Source organism: Poecilia latipinna, unplaced genomic scaffold, assembly GCF_001443285.1.
Source record: "Poecilia latipinna isolate Pla-1442-1.1 unplaced genomic scaffold, P_latipinna-1.0 Scaffold1169, whole genome shotgun sequence".
NCBI lineage: Eukaryota > Metazoa > Chordata > Actinopteri > Cyprinodontiformes > Poeciliidae > Poecilia > Poecilia latipinna.
The window spans coordinates 24,856-39,595 of record NW_015113785.1 but is presented as its reverse complement, the minus strand read 5'-3'; the positions used below and the strand labels follow the sequence as shown (position 1 = coordinate 39,595).

Here is a 14,740-nt window from a genome sequence, read left to right as displayed (position 1 = left end):
TTAATACGGCCCCCCAAAAAAAAAAAAAAAAAAAAAAGTCAAGAAAAGCAGGCAGCTTGGCAGGGCGGAAATCAAGGCTCAGCACCAATAGCAACTGCAACACGAGGACTGACAACGACGGGGAAGGAAAGAACAGACGTAGCTGTTCGGTACAATAATGCTAAAAAATTGCTCCTTTGACATTGGGTAGACTACAGCCCAGTAACGTTGGACACTAATGCAAGCGATGAAGGAATGGTATGAGCATGGGTCCTGACAGTCCGGATGAGGATGCTGCCATCTTCGTCGACATAGAGGATGTGGAGGAGGGGATTCAAGCAGATGAGGAGGACCCCAATATCTTTCCACCAGACTCATCCTCATCATTCTCTCCTCAAGCAGCATCTCAGTCAGGACCATCTAAGTTTGAGACATCTCCCGCCTCTCCTGGAAGCCTAGCTCCTCCTCCTCCTCAAACTCTGAAGTGAACATTATTCACCTCACTAAAAGAATTTGCAATGTTCTTGTCCAATCAGGTGGCAATTTGTTGTTTCCATTCAACTCACAGCAGTATTTCCTCTCCCATCTGTTTTCAGGAGGATGTTGTAGGTCCTGATGGCCAGCCGGGATACCAGCACGTCCTGAAGCTGGCCAAGGCCTTGGTGCAGGTCAGGAGCCAGGACGGGATCAGCGAGCTGAGGGTGGACCGGCTCGTCTCGTTCTGGCAGTGCATGTTGAAGCGAGACAAACAAAGGTTAACCTACCCGTCCAGATACCAGGGGAGACAGAACAAGAGGCGCCACCTGTCCTAGAAAGGAGAGTCTCCAATGGTGAGTTTGAGTCTTAAAAGCTGTAGTTTTTACCAAAATCTTCCCTTTTGTTTTCCTTTTCTTTTCTAATTGTTGGGTTTCAGTCACGTGACCCGGATGACACAAAATTCAGATGGAGGTCTGGAAGGGGATTTCTCCTGTTGAAAACAAAGCAAAATTGATCACAATGAGCATGCTAATGCCCTAAAAAGGCTGGAACAGATGAAGCATCTCGAAAAAAATACCCGTATATTTAGGATATGATGTGTATTACCTCGGCAAAAAAGACTTGTCTTATAATCTTGAGGATTTACCCGGTGTCGAGATGATCCACATAACTAACTACCTTGAGCTGCAGACCTCATATTATACTACGAGCCAGAAGAAAGTTTTCAAAAGCCTGGAGAATACAATCATTTAGTTTCAAGTTGGGTCAATCATTTAGGATCAAAGGCAGCATTAGATGGCTGTCGACTTGTTTCTGCCAGGTGAGTAGTGAGTTGTGCTATTTTAAGTAACCCACAGCCAGTGATGGTCTGGGGAGCCATGTCAGCTGCTGGTGTTGGTCCACTGTGTTTTATCAAGGGCAGGGTCAAAGTTATATCATGATAACGATGATATCGCTAACAACGAACTAACCCATGTTATTTCTATTAGATTGGATCTTCTGGTAAATAATTTATTTAGCTTCTGTAAACCCAAATTCATGCTGCAGTTGTACGTTAATGTCGAGTCATTGTCAATTGTCAGTATCATTGTCAATGTACGATCTACAGAAACCCCTTGTTCGTGTCTGGACAGTATAGTTCGTGATCAGACAAGAAGCATGTGGGGGAATATTAACACCTCTCTGTGGCTGTATGGTTGGGAAGGTTATATTTAACTTATTTAGTTTTTTTGTTTTTTTTTTAGCATGAACGTCCCGCAGAATAAACATTATATTTTCTGTCCGTGACTCGGCACTGAGCTAGCTGCTAACAACATTTGCACTCTGAGGACAACCACGCTAGGGCATAAAAATATATTTTCCCAGTAACTAAGTGCCACGAAGTAAACATCTAATTTTTACTTTTGTGTTAAATGCCTATTTTGTAATATATTTGAATATCTGTAATGATTAATCCCCAGATTTTGATCATCTTCAAAACAGCAGAGTTGAAGAGCCAAGGAGACATAGATATGAGTTTAAATGTTTAGGTTTTGCATCTTACTTAAAAAAATAAATGTGTCATATTCTGTTTTAAAATACATATTTAAAGTGAAAGTGTTCATATAAAAGTAGTAAACTGTTACTGTATCTTCGTGTACAGGAAGGGATCTTTCTGACATATGAGTCATTGCGTAAAGGCCAATAAACCCAGTCCTTTTCATGCATTAAGTATGGACAGTGCATCAAAGCAAATTCAACTAGACATTGTCTTTGGATGTAAAACTGTGCTGCATATTGGAAAAGGTCATGCTGTTGTTGTTTTTTCTCAGTTACATCTGAGACTAACTTTTCTCTTTTACTCTTGATTAGAGTTAATGCATAACTGTGGTGAACATCTAAAATTTAGTAGAAAACAAGTAGTGGCAAAACATATATCATTTCTAAAGACTTTTGGTATTTGCACAATGTTGATACAGTGTAATTTTTAGCACTTCCTTAAAAAAGTGCCAAAAGCAGTAGGGGAAGAACGGTGCTGCCCTGCAGCCTTATTAGAAACAGATCATGCATGCCATAAAACATCCAATGCAAGGTCTGTTCCAGTTAAATGTTTCATCTAATTATAAAGTATCTCTCTAAGCTACACAAAACATTGCAAAAAATATTATACAAAATCCGATTTATTTTTGCATTGTAAAGCATATTGAAACAGTGTTTCACATCTAAAGATAAATAAAAAATAGCCTAATGTAAATATTCTAAAGACAATACATGATTTACTCCGAGTTCATTGTTTGACATTTTTTTTTTCATTTTTTTACTCAAACTGAGTCCTAAAGAAGCTCTTGCAGTGTAAAATAATCCATCTTAGGTTTGAGCCTCCCAAGTTTCTTAAATTTGAAACCGAAATGATGGAAGATTACACATTCTTATTATAAACTAGTCCTATAGTTAGTTTCAAACATTAACATCTTTTACCAACTGGAGGGAACCCCTACGTTTCTAGATCTAAAGCTTTGGTTTTATTACTATGAACTTACTATGTGTTGGATATTATGTACAACTGAACAGAGTATACACAGGGAATTTTCAGGCATTCACCTTGTCCTACATGTAGTTTGTTACTTGCCATGATTAGATCAAGTCACAGATTTCACAATAATCATTATTTTCTAAAATAAAATGGCAGTAAAATGTGCTGGGCCTTTACTCACTTTTGGTCAGTTGTTGACAGAATGCTCTTACCTGAAGATGCTGCAATAAAACACAAAGGATATTGATATTAATAGGACATACACCTCTGAATGTACTGCTACTCTCTAACTAGTCTGTGAACAAAAACATTTTTGAAATCAAGGGTTCCTACTAAAATCAATATCCTACCTGTTGTGAGGTCATACCATCCCAAAGTCTGAGTTGCTGTGATGCATAACTTCCATCAGACCCTTGTGTAACGGAAAACGGACTGCATGTTGTTAAAGAAATAGACTACGACAGGGCTGTCAGGCACCCTGTAGAGGAGTCTCTCTTTGTGCAGCCCAGGTAGAGGGTTTGGCCCATCAGGCAGGACACCTGACTTATAACCACCACTGATTCCCCCCCTCCCCCCCATCCTTGCTGTGTTCTGTCACAGTGACTGCTCTCTCCATCTTCACTAATGTCACTCTCTGTTCTCACTCTCCCTTCTGACTCTTTTCATCTCTCTCATGGTAATTGATCTCTCTCTTGTCTCATTTCTCTGCAGCTGTCACTACTTCACTATGAGGGTATGTTTAATTAAAACAGGTGATGTATGGTTTCTCTTCCTTACCTAGAAGGTAAGCATGTATTTGAAAAAGAAAAGGAAGACTTTCAGCTGAGAGATTCAATAAAAACGCTCCTGCCTTTACTAATAAACTTGAAAAAAGTTAATTCATGGTCCTTTAGATATACAGAAAATAAATATAAGATCATTAAACACAATGTGTAAAACACTAAGGAAAGACATATTATTTCTGTTCATAACCATTGAACAGAACCCAGTGGGAAATGAGAAATTATGGTTATTATCAAAATGGTACCATCAAAATACAAACAAGTATGCAGAAAAAATAAAAATGTCATCTCTAATCAAATATATATCACTTTGCCAGAATATGCACAAGCCCTATACTTTTCAAATTGCCACCACGTTACACTATAAACATAATTATCTGTTTTTTTTAATCACTTTTTTTGTGATTGTGTGGCATAGAGACCAACACAAACACAAGGAACTGCATAATTGTGAAGAGGAAGATGATACATAGCTTTCAAACTTCTTATTAAAATAGAAACTTTACAAAAACTGAAATTTGACTATTCTGTCAACCTTCAGGCAGAGGAAAGAAGTCCTTATTGTAGACAATGCAGCTAGATCACTCCCCCCATATCTCTTCACAACTGTTGCCAGGATAAATCTTGTCTTGTCAATGTAAACTATATTCATACAGTGTAGCTTTTACAAAGGTAAAAGATAAGGTGTCAAAAATCTTTCGGGTTGCCTAAGGGTTCTTTCAAATGAAAGAAAAGGCTAGGACATCATACCCTTTAATATTTCCTGTACTCTTACCTTAGTACCTTAGTGTGCTAGAATAACTACAGTGAGGTGTTTCTTATTTCCCCTCCATCCCTTTTTCACATCAGTCCTCTTAACGTTTTAAGCTCTGAGATATTTTGGGGGCTTCCTGCATTTACAGAACGCTTCAACAAGTTAGTCCACAACCCAGAATCTAAATGTGATCAAGAGCTGGGCTTTGACTCACCTCAGGCTTTCCAATTATTAATCCATCCCTTAAAAGCTTTACTGATATGTTTTGGGTCACTGTCATGTTGCAGGGTTGAGTTATACTTCAACTTCATTTTTTTTATTTTTTTTATTTATCTTGCAGTACCCATTAAGATATGACAAATTCCATTGGTTATTCTATAAAGGTTAGCTGGCTTGGTCTTGTTGTAGCAAAGCATCCCCATTTGGAATGAGGTTCTATCCCTAAAACTGTGTATTTTGTTAATGCCAACCATGTCCTTCAATGTGGTGTCTAAATGACTCTATTTTAGATTTTGTCTACATCCCCTCGAGCAAGCTTTCATCTGACTGATTTGTTTTGTCAGAGAAAAGGTTCCTGTCATGATTCCTGAATTGGTAAGTAGCAATGTAAAATGCCCAAACTTAACCCTAGAGTCATAACATGCTTTAACATGCTTTTATTTAATTGTTTGGAAGAAATCTTGAACTTTAAAAAACATTTAGGATTACCAGTAGGTTAACTGTTACATTATCAGCACTCTGCCCACATTTTGTCAACAAAAATTTCCGAGCGAGTTTTAATTTTAATCTCTTAGCTTCAACGTCTGCTGTCTGTTGTGCAAACCTATGTTTAAACAAATGTCATCCTGTAAGGGAAGTGCCTACAATCATCTTGTGATACAATGTTAGAAGACATGTACAAAATTAAGTTCTATGTTTGTCAATGGTTTGCATAAAATATTGTGTGAATATAGTTTGTAATTTGAAGTTAAAAAGCCTCAGAAACAGACACATTGTGGGGCAATTGTTAAGATTTGCTTTGTAGGAAAGAGGAAATTCTGCTGTATCTGATGCACAAACATTTCAAGAATGCTTCTCAAACACATTATTCATATCAAGGCAAGAACATTTTTAGAATTAATGAGACATTTATCTCTCTCTAGCTTTAACTACTTTATATCAAATTTGTTTATGATGTGGATCTGTTGAAAGAGTCTGGATATTTTCACACAGTGATTGACAGCACAATGTTTGTAAGGTTCACTATTGCATAGCAGCTGTGGAAGAGTAGTTTTAAACTGATTTAAAACAAGATCTGAATTTGAAACTTCATATTTGTTTGTTTGCCTATACTTCTACATCTAAGCATAGAATCTTACCCTAATGCAGCTCCATACAGTGCTTCAGCACAGGGTCATAGTTTTATCTACTTCTGCTAACATGTGCACATGCCATTCTCCCTTCTCCTGATGGAAATTAATAGGTAGAAGTGGGAGCCGAAATGGCAACAGGTCTAGAAGATTTGCTCTCCTTCTATCTGCCATAACTCTTGGCTCCCCTTGGCAACCTGTAGTGCCATGGTGATGAAGGCATGATGAGAGGAAGCCTATTTTTCATTTCGCTCCCATCAACAATTTTGCCTCAAGCTTTTCTACCTGCCAGACTGTGGGCTCACTGGTAAATCCCCTTGCTTAATGTTGATTCAATTTCTGAGCTGTTGTGCCATAACCTCTGTTTACTAGGGGTTTAATTAGGGTGATTATGATATGAAAAAATTTATATGGCTATATAGTACATTTTTTATTATACGTGGTGTGTCGTACAGTGTTTGATGGATTAATTTTGCTGGCTTTTATGTTATTGTATGGTACCCCTTAATAGCGTGTCTTTATACCTCTTAAATGTCAGAGCTGGAAACATGTATCAAAGCTACGATACGAAGGTTCCCTACAGCATTACACTGCTTCTTACAGCTTGCCTTATTCCCATTATACATCTTATTTGAAATGCAGAGCTAGAGTCTGACAGCTGTCTGCTCCCCAGCACCTATCGGCAATGCTGCTAACCCTGAGGTGCCTATCGGTGCAGATGATGCACAATGCACTTCTGTCTATCACAGAAATCAAGTTCATCAAAAGGAGAAACATGGATTTTACTTTAGTGGCTGCAAGTTGTTTTTAAATGAAACGCAATCAACACGGATAAAGCAGGTTTTGTTTTAACAAAATTGTTCTTGTTTTCAGAGTGATGGAATTCACAGCGTTCACTGCATCAACTTCATTCAATGTATTGCACTTAATTTGTGCCAGTGGTGCAAGATGGCTTTTCAGGTAATATGAAATAATGATTTTTGGGGATAGAGCCAATGATGATGTAAAGCACTGAGTCAGGTTTAAAATATAATAAAACAATATTGTTTCCCAGGCATCTATAAGAAGAATTTGTCATGATGCTGGATTACAAGCTTCAATATGCTGCATAAAAAATCTACATACATATTTTGAAGGATAAGAATGTGTTACAATGGTTATATTAAAGTATTATATTAAAGTAAAGAATGTTTGCCTAATTGAGAACCAGTTTCAAAACTTCAAAATTGTTATTCACTGATACTCTTCAGTCTAAGTGAGGGAAATTTATTTTGGCAAAAAGAATGGTGTAGTGTGACTAGTGTCTAGTCACACAAAGTTAAGTTTTAACTGCAAAAAATGTGATGTTAAGGTATATTTTCTCCAGGTGGTTGAATACAAATGGACATCACACTTCCTAGATTTTCATCAATATTGCTCTGTCACTTTAAATAGATGTTACATAATTTGAGTCAACTCCGTCAAACTAGCCAGCAGCAATTAGCAAACATATAGTGGAACTAGCTCATCTTCTGAGCTCATTATATGAGCTACTTCTCAGTGCAACGCTAGTAAAAATGTTGTTAAAGGCTTAACGGTGGAGCGACGTGCTGACTTCTCGAAGGGGGAGTTATAGAAAGAGCAGGGCTTTCTTAAAGAGACAAAGGCCCAATTTCAAGGCATTAAATTATGAAGTAAATTATCTTTTAAGTCACATTTGATATATACAGTTACTTAGCACATAGTTACTTGTGCTATAAAATGATATTATGTCTGGAAAACGCATAATACTGTCCCTTTAAAGAGTCTTTCATGCAACATGTAAAATAACCAGTCACTGGATAGCTCATCTGAGAGCTCAATTTATCTTAGGGAGGTTCATTTAACCTTTATAGATCTTAGTTTTATTTGTCTCAGTGAAACGGTGGCCACCCCTGTGCCTTACAGTAAGTCATCATCTTGAGAAGCTCAACAACCAACATTGTTTATCCAAAGAATGGTTTTGGCACAGGGTTATAATGCTAATGCACAAGCCAGAACATTATTCTGCAGACTGATATAGTTTGCTCTTTTCTGTTGTGGTGAAAATTATCCAATTATGTTAATAGGTTTGGGTTTTGGAAGCAAAGACTGTTGGTTAAACATTATATTGGAAGCGACAGGCTTATTTTATTTGAGACAGGCATGCATTTTCCCACAAAAGTACCATCCCACCTCTGTTTACTGATATTGTGGATAGATGCTCCAGCTAAGCCATTGAGGATCAAGTGGATTTTTTTTTTTTAACATAATGATCAGGAAATGTTCACATGAAGCAATAAAATGACTATGGCTTGAATTTAATAATGGATTTAATCAAAAATTCAACAAAGCTTACAATTCAACTTTATATCAAGAGAGGTAACACAAAGTGATATTGCTTTATTTAAATCTATCTTTAGACTTTACTTATCCCCATTTTATATTCCAGCCATCCTTCAGGCTAAAATTACTACTAGGCAAAGAAATACTGTGAATAGAATCCCCTTGCAGATCTGCGTTTTACATATGCAAGTAAAAAAAAAAAAAAAACATTGCTAAATCTTCATTAGCTTGTTCTATCAGGGACTTTGTCCTCTGCGCTTTATCAGACCTACTCAGTGGACATTACTTTTGAGTGCAATCACTGCAGTAGTTAGAGGTTTGTTGAGCCCCTGGAGTGTGCATTCTCTGCCAAGAAAATAAGCCAAGGGACACAGTGGCATTATACGTACGAAGGTCAGCTTGTTAACCAAAGTAATTGGATTTTTCATCCCTCTCTGGGTGATGAGAGCCTTTAGCTTGCATTTGTTGCACACTCTTCTCCTGACCGCAGTTTTGGTATTGATTTGTCTTTTTGTTGAATTCGAAGTGAAAACAATGGCAAACATCTTTCACCCTCTGCACTATGAAGCACTTCAGCATCTTGATTAATGGCCATCTTTTACAGATTTATGTGAAGGGCCAATTACCATCTTTCAGCAAAACCCCAGCATAGATTCCTGGATTAATTGTGGCAACTGTGCCTGGAGAGCTTCTCTCTAAAAAAGCAGCATACAATTAATAATTTCACATTTTGTTTCACGTAAAATATGAGACATAAAAACGCCAAAATAATTTATCATACCTGCTGCATTATACATGAGTAACATATTTCTGTTGTAGATGGAAAAGTTCCAAATTTTTTACATTTTCAAAGTTATCTACTATGATGTATTCCAGGCTCAAAGGAAAGGGATGTAGAGGCTGGAAAAGAACATGAATAATTCAACACTCTGAAATGGGCTAAGTTAGAACAATGGTCAGCAACAAAGTCATAAATATGAACAAGAATTTCCTTTCTGCTGTTTAGAAGTACTCTTATATTATCCCCAGGTTTTCACAGATTCATTAAGTCTTAGCAAACCTTTGCAACACATAAACTACAAGATGATTACAATACGACATCATTGTTTTTAATGTCGTTGAAGGAGCTCTTTTCTTTGCTGCTACAATATGGATATGAAGACCAAAACTGACATAATAAGATGCTAGTGTGGCAAGAACAATACGTCTTGGATTCTCTCTTGAAATTTTATGTTAGCTTCATATAGTAGTTTACCAATTCTACTGCAGAAGAAGTTTGTTTTGATCTGCTCTGGAAGTATTTTTTTTTACACTTTATTTAAAAAACTTTGCACACAGCTTCTTTTTTTTTTGCTTTTCTATTGTTTCTATTTTTGCTGTTAATGTGTCATTAAAGTATCTTGTAGACACCTTTATGTATAATAATTGTTGGCTAACAGTTTGCATTCTCATCTTTAAAAATGTGTCTTGTTCAAACTGCCCTTAAAAATGTTCTTGAAAAATGCTGTATAAAGAATTAAATATATATATATATATAAAAAGTTTTATGTCAGTGCCATGGGAGACATAAGGAAAAAGTTCTTGCTGCAAGTGATGGGGCCAAAAGCTTTGAAGCAAAAGATCAGTCAAACCAAAGAGAATTAGAAATACTGTTGTATTCTATAGTACAACTAAATAACTTATTTTAACCTCTGCACACTTGTGAAACTTACTTTCACAATCTGTTGCATCACTCTGTTTTGAAAATCTGCAACATTTTAATATTCACCAAATGCTTTGTAGCCTAAGGATTGCCTAACAGTGCTTACATTCACACACTGAATCCATGTACTGTATTTTATTTGGTTTAGTGTTATTTTGGTCTAATTCCCCAAAGCCCCATGTCATCTTAACACCCTGCAAGCCATTGCTTAATTAGTCTCTGCACTCCTGCAGAGATCATCTGCTTTAAATGCAAAGACACGACATGCATATCACTCTAATGCTGGGTTTTATGAAAGATTGAGCAGGAGGGTTACAGAAACCTGTCTGGCATTACATTTGTCACATTTTACCAACAGTACCTTATGCTTCTTGAGCAGATGCATTAAAAGAGGCAAATGATGAAAAAAAATCAATAGCATACAAAATGCCTGATGTTACTCAAAATCACTGTATGGCATATATAAATACCTTCTACCTTTATAATTTGACAACAAAGAAACACATCTCTAAGTTTTTTGTGCATTCGGCAGCTATTGCTGTTGAATGGTGGGATGTGTCCTGACACAAAAGTATACTGTATTTTGTATGATGCAAGGCAATCATGACAAATAATATACTGATAGTATTTCATAGATTTGTCTTTAAAAATGATGTTCACTTTCAAAACAAACAAACAGAAGTCAGAACAGGTATTTTTCTTATTTATTTTACGCTATAGTTCACTGACTATCTTTTAGTTTGAGAATAATGCTCTGATAAAATAAAACCTGAAGAAGGCACTGTGTACATTTCAAAGACTAAAACACTATTATCCAAAAATTGCACAAATACATGGATAGTATGTATGAGGCGATAAGTTATCAAGACAGTTTTTCATGTTGAAGTAAAATATATTTAAACATACTGAAGGCTGACTATTCAGATACATCTTACTAAATACATACATACATATATATATATATATATTATATATATATATATATATATATATATATATATATATATATAAAGTGTCATGTTAAACAGGCAAATTGGGACTTAAACTAGTTTGATTGGATTCAACCTATAGAACCAACCTTTTTTTTTTAATCTCTTTTTATGAATGGTTAACTCTTAGTGTGTTGAGTCTTATATATGCATGAATATCTTTCACTCACAATTAGAATAATTTTCTTTACTAAAGCCACACGTAAAAGTAGTCAAACCCATATATGTGTGTGTGTATGTGTTGTATGCATTGTGACCATTATTTAAACATCTTTTTTCTTAATTTTATTAAGAAAAAAAGATCACACCTTCAAATCAGTAATCATAACCGGTGCACCCCTTAAAAATATATAGGTTACATTTTTTAGCTACAATGGGCTCTCTGAATACAAATTGTGGATTTTGTGTTAAGTAGAAGCTCTGTTCCTAAATACGAGTAGGTTAATGAAGATACATCTACCTTTGTTCATTGAGCACCAGTTGGAGTAACGTTCACCAGGGCAGTAGTTAATTGAACATCCATCCATCTATTGAACATGTGACACTTTTTTCCAACAGCAATATATCCAAAAGTGCACCTCTTTACAATAAACAATTTTGGTCCCTCTGACCACCATGAGCATGTGATTAGAGCATGTCTAAATATTCAACAGAAAATGCAGCTGGGAAGCTAACGTCTTCATATTTGAATAGTGGGGATCCTCTGTAGAAGTCCTTTACTGTATATGGGTTACAGTTAAGAAAGGTGAGCTTTTCTCCTGTATGGAGAAGCTACGACTCCAGTAGTCCTGGTTACATCCTCTCAACACAAAACCAAAGTAGGACAGGCCTTCATACATTATAGAGTAAACATAAAAGAAGACCCAAATGTGATGTAAATGCTGCTGTGCAATTTCAAGTAGTTTCATTTTCTCTGAAGAAGGCATTTCTAACAACAGTGTTATTAACAAGTCAACTGTAATAACACTGAATCTGTTCTTTTATTGTTATTAATTTACGGTACAGTTATCAGCTAAGTTTCCGTTTACATTTGTTAAATGCTTTCATTCGTCATTTAAAGTTTCGTATATAGAATATTTTCACTCTAACAGAAAACGATGTTACGTCATTGTTACATCATGTATTTTGACGCACCACAAATATGTAGTACACCTTGATTAACTGTAGCCTAAGTTCTGTTGGTGTCTCTTGATAAGCCTACAGGCTGTGAATCTTAAGATGAAAGAGAAAATCATTTTAACATGTAGAAAATTGCAAAAACATATAAAGAGCAACTGAGAGAGGTGTGCTGGTCCAGATTTGACTTAAACTACACGGAGGTTTTTTCATTAACATGATGTGCTTATTTTTTTTTGTACCTCATTAGGATTTGTAAGTAGGTTTAAATTACTTACTTGTCATGAGGATGCTGCTGTTCTCATGGACCCGTTGGACAACATGTAAAAATTGAGGGACAGAGTTAAGAGGTTAAAAAAGACTCTGAATGACTCTCAGGAGTTTTTGAGATATGTGCCAAAGCTTTCAGCAGTCATCTTTCCATTATATCATAGAAAGATCCTATTGTAGCCCCTAACATGTGGTTAACTTTAGATGATAGTGTCAGCCAGAGCTACAGTGCCTGCCTGCCAATTTAGCTTAAAATGATTAAAATGACACCTTTTTTCCAAAGCAAAGAATTGCAACCCACTGTAGTTTTGAAGACATTAAGGAATACAATGTATTCTATTTTTTTTTTGTTCTTTTACCAAAAATCTCTAAATTGTAAAATTAACTTTTCATTGAGTCATTGCTTATTTTACAGTAAACTTTAAGCATTTCAGTTGGCAATAGTTTCTTTAGCAAATTAAAAAGCTTCAACTTATTCTTTCCAAACAAAAGGCCATTTGTGGAATGGACTTCTTTTTTTTCCTGTCATCCATTCTGTTGAATCATTTCCTTTTTTACTGAAGGGCTCCATCTGTGCCTGTGAAAAGACCCCTATTCTTTTGAATTGGACCTCGTGTGTTAATCTTTCCTGTTCACATCTGCCAAGCAAGGCTTGTCAGCTGCCACTCAGACTTGTCCAATTACTACCCTATTTGCAGGCATACATGGATAAATGGCAGGAAGTGCAGATGGATTGATAGGCTGGATAGATCTAAAACTGAAACATGCAATAAGATGGTTATAGAAGGCAAGTGAGCTGTTCTGATTACTCCCATCACAATATTGCTTATCAGCCTTTAGTTTCAGTGGTGCAGGAAAACATGACTGCATAAGAAAATAAACTCCAACAATAAGTTACTACATATTTGACACTTCTGAACACATAAAAATTATCATCAGCAAAACTAGACTGCCATAAAGTCTTTTGGCTGTTGAAAAAATTCAAACATGAATTTGCTAACACAGTGCTATGTTGCTAACATATGGAGTCGAGATTGTTTCTGAATAAAATGTAATGTCATTATTCATAAAGCCACCGCTTTTGGGAATTTGTGTCATCATTAGCTTTCTAAAGAATGAATATAATCAGGAACCTTTCCCAACCCCTCCCAAAAAAAAAAAAAAGAAAAAAAAATCCAATACTGAGCAGCAGACAGAAGAGGTAAAATCTAAGTTTGGTTATGTCTGCAGTAATTACGGATCCAAATATCCTCATCCTCTAATTTGTTTGTTACCTATACATATATTTCAGAAAGGTACTAGTCCAGAGAAAAGACAGTTCACTTTAAGATGTGCAAATGTTTATCTTCACTATAAGCCTCAAAATGAAACTTGGATACATGCGCTGAAGTAGTCCTTGAAATCATGCAAGCCTTCTCCTCAGATTTATGGAATCCAATGCACTCAGACTTAGAGGGACATGCATTTACTTTCACACACTGTTTGTCATCAATCACAGTGGAACACCAAGGACGTCCAGTTTTCTCTGATGTCGGCTGTTTGACAAACTCAAATTGACTGACATGGCAGAACGGTTTGTTACTCTCTTCTTTTGTGGATTGTACACTGAAACACAATACACTGGGTTTCCTTTTATTCTTTATTTTTATATTCTGCAGATGAACTATTCAAGACCATTATGTCAAATTAATGTTATCAGTTTTCATTTGTTTGCTAAGGCATATGATAAGCAATACTCTCGCGCTAAGGAGATATGTGTGTTTTGCTTGAACTGCAATAATCACTTTGATACCAGATTTAATTTGTGGGTTCTTAAAGCAAATCCTGGACTTGCATGTAGAGCTTGGGAGATGTCTTTTGTTTCCCCCAAAGATGACTGAAAATCTTCTGAAAAAAATAAAATCATCTGATTTTGCTTTTTGTATTTTATAAATGTGAAACAGGTAATTTGGAATTTTAGTTTTTTTGTTGTTGTTTAGCTGATATACAACAATGGGTTGCATGGATAGCAACTCTTGGTTTACGAAGTTGCCAAATTACCCTTACTTTTGTACCTTGAGTCTCTGTGTATGTCGCTATTTGTTTACTGTAAAGTCTGCGACTCCATCTCTGTTCCTCTAACATGACTTAAAATGACTTTGGAAAAAGCAGCAGTTCATCATTAACCATTGGCCTCATGAAAACTTAATTCAGTCAGGGCATGAGAACAGACAGTAGATTCCCTTATGGAGCGGTGTTGATTTAGAACATTGTTTTAAATCACACATTTACTCTGTCACTTTTAAAAAATTGAGGAGATTTGTAGTGCTGTAGTTTTAATGTGGGTATGTTTAAATAAATAAGACATGGGGTACAAAAAAAAAACACATAGCCTCATAAGCTTCACCTTATGCTGTTATTCACAATGCCTACATAAATGATGGTCATATTTTTTGCAATGTATTCTTCGCAAGTGTTATAAAACAAT

The 14,740-nt window shown here is 35.9% G+C and overlaps 1 long non-coding RNA gene across 1 annotated transcript in view; it reads right to left on the bottom strand.

The window, feature by feature from the left end:
- The window catches only part of LOC106960235 (uncharacterized), a 15,557-nt gene extending 14,171 nt beyond the window's left edge, over positions 1–1,386 (bottom strand). Inside the window, exon 1 of the long non-coding RNA XR_001427528.1 lies at positions 1,308–1,386. This is a non-coding gene — a long non-coding RNA (uncharacterized LOC106960235). The remainder of the gene's footprint in view (positions 1–1,307) is intronic.
- Positions 1,387–14,740: the final 13,354 nt, after the last annotated feature.